The sequence below is a fragment of the Bufo gargarizans genome, chromosome 6 (genome assembly GCF_014858855.1).
Source record: "Bufo gargarizans isolate SCDJY-AF-19 chromosome 6, ASM1485885v1, whole genome shotgun sequence".
Taxonomy (NCBI): Eukaryota; Metazoa; Chordata; class Amphibia; order Anura; family Bufonidae; genus Bufo; species Bufo gargarizans.
This window is the reverse complement of record NC_058085.1, coordinates 5,016,038-5,019,010: the sequence shown is the minus strand read 5'-3', so window position 1 is coordinate 5,019,010 and position 2,973 is coordinate 5,016,038.

Below are 2,973 nucleotides of genomic sequence, written 5' to 3'. Positions count from 1 at the left end.
CCCCAACCTCTATAAAGCGTGCAAATGTAAATTACATACGTAATCCCTTTAATCCTTTCCTCAAATGTACTAGCCCCAACATAACCATACATTCGCTATAATTATAGTTCAAAACATCATGAAAGTAACCTGATAACCCCTAATGCACTCAGAGAGGCAGATATCATTGGGTAAACAACAATGGCAGTCGTCTCGGCCGGTCCCATCCATTACGCAGCAAACGAAAAATGTGATAAGGAACAGAAGTCCCGCCAGACCAAAGGCACTCCTCTACTAACGGAACCCAGGAGGCCTTTGATTAAGAGAGAGTTATACGACCTGCCGCACCAGTTCAGGTGGTTCTTTGCTTAGCCCCCGGGCCTTTCCTTGAGGGGACTCTGGTCCATCTGGAACATTCCGGCAGCTCCGGTAGTGGAACCCCAGTGTCCGCCGATGGCAGCCATGATGGTATCACTTGTGGCGTAGTATTCAGCAGCTCCCACGCCGCCGGCAGGTCACTGGGGGTCCGTATAGTGCACCTTCTTCCTTCTTTGGCAAAGGTCAAGCCGAAAGGAAAGAGCCATTTGAACGGGATTCTGTTCAGCTTCAGTATCTCTGTAACCGGGCGCAGGGCTCTCCTTTTGCTCAATGTAGAGGGTGCGAGGTCCTGGAACAGTAGCACTTTAGTACCGTCATATTTAATGTCCCCTTTATCTCTAGCTGCCTTAAATAGAGCCGCTGTATCTGTGTATCGCAGAAGGCCACAAACCACATCTCGGGGGGGGGGGGGGTCCCCTTCTTTAGGCCTGGGGCGTAACGAGCGATGTATGCGCTCAATTGCGACTGGTGAGGCAGACTCCGGGCCCAGCAGGATTTCAAAAATGGCGGTCGCGGCCGCAGGCAGATCATCATGAGACACTGTCTCCGGGATGCCTCGGAACCGGATATTTTTCCGCCGGCTCCTATTCTCCTGGTCTTCAATCAGGGAGTATGCGTGGTCCAGGGAGGACAGGTAAGCGGAAGAGTTATCACCCAACACGCGGGCATGCTCCATCATGGCGCTTTGCGTCTGCTCTAGCTTCTCCACTCTGTGGCCGTTATGCTTCACATCTCCCTTGATCTCTGTCAGCTCTTGCAGCACAGGGTATAACGCCGAAGTAAGCGCTTCCTGTAGAAACTTTTTGGAAATAGGCTCCGGTGCTTCAGCCTGTGAGCTCCGGGAGCTTTCTGGGCTGTCCGCTCTGTCAGCGTCTTCAATACCCTCATCCGGGTCTGCCGGCGCCATCTTAGGCCGCTCCGGTGCAGTAGATGTAGGCTTCTTGTTGAAGTATTTCTCCATGTCGGAGGGTCCTTTATCTTGTTTAGGAGAATCAGTCTTCTCTCTGGGGGTGTATCTGCCAATTTTCACCATCATAGCTTAGAAAGGGTGCGAAATAAACCACTTTATAGGGTCATGGAGAGGAGAGCTCTTCTCACATGCGGCCGATCAGGACGCCGGTCAAGCTCCGCCCCTTATAGTAGTTATATTCTTGTACATAGGAGCAGTATTATAGTAGTTATATTCTTGTACATAGGAGCAGTATTATAGTAGTTATATTCTTGTACATAGGAGGCAGTATTATAGTAGTTATATTCTTGTACATAGGAGCAGTATTATAGTAGTTATATTCTTGTACATAGGAGGCAGTATTATAGTAGTTATATTCTTGTACATAGGAGCAGTATTATAGTAGTTATATTCTTGTACATAGGAGACAGTATTATAGTAGTTATATTCTTGTACATAGGAGCAGTATTATAGTAGTTATATTCTTGTACATAGGAGGCAATATTATAGTAGTTATATTCTTGTACATAGGAGCAGTATTATAGTAGTTATATTCTTGTACATAGGAGACAGTATTATAGTAGTTATATTCTTGTACATAGGAGGCAGTATTATAGTAGTTATATTCTTGTACATAGGAGGCAGTAGTATAGCAGTTCTATTCTTGTACATAGGAGCCGTATTATAGTAGTTATATTCTTATACATATGAGCAGTATTATAGTAGTTATATTCTTGTACATAGGAGGCAGTATTATAGTAGTTATATTCTTAACCAAATCTCTTTTTATTGAGAAAGCAAATAGATATAAAGTGCCACAATACAGCAAACGCCACACGCAGATGGCATCAGAATAGTGCAATCAAATATAACAAAAGTCAAACAAATGAAGGGGGGGGGGGAACACAAATAGACAAACAGGACAACGGACAGGGATAAAGAAATACCAAACAAGAAGAAGGGGAGGAGGGAGAGGGAGGGAGGGGGGGTGGTGGGTTCAATAATGGCGGTGTCAGTCAGATCATGACAGGGTCTTTCAAGACGCCGGGTGGCGATAGGCTTTCCAGGGACTCCATATGTCCAGAAAACGAGGGCGAGTGTGAGATTCCCAGTGAGCCAGTTCTTCAAAACGACATATCTGATCCACTTTCTCTTGCCACATCAGCAGCGTAGGTGCAGAGTCGTTCTTCCACAGCAGAGGGACCAGCAGGCGGGCAGCAGTTAGAAGTAACGTTGGTAGGTTGTTTTTAGAAGGGGCGAGGGTTATATTGGGGCACCAAAGCAGGACTAATTGCGCATCTAGACTTATAGGGGAGCCGCAAATGCGCCCGATTAGGCTCTCAATCTGTGTCCAGAAGGGACGGATCAGACTGCAGGACCACCATATGTGAGATAGGGATCCCTTCTCTCTTCCACACCTCCAGCACTGATCGGGTATTTCGTGATTAAGAGTATGGAGGAATTCAGGCGTTTTGTACCAACGCGTAAGAAGCTTAAAGGAATTTTCCTGTATTTTGATACAACGACTGAATCCGTGAGAGTTGGAGAGGATAAATGCTTTTTCGGGTTCTGAGAGGGGGTACGAGAGCTCCTTCTCCCAGGCCACTAAAAAGGATAGTACTGGGGGTGTGGAAGAGAGTAACTCCTTGTAGAGAGTTGACAGGGGC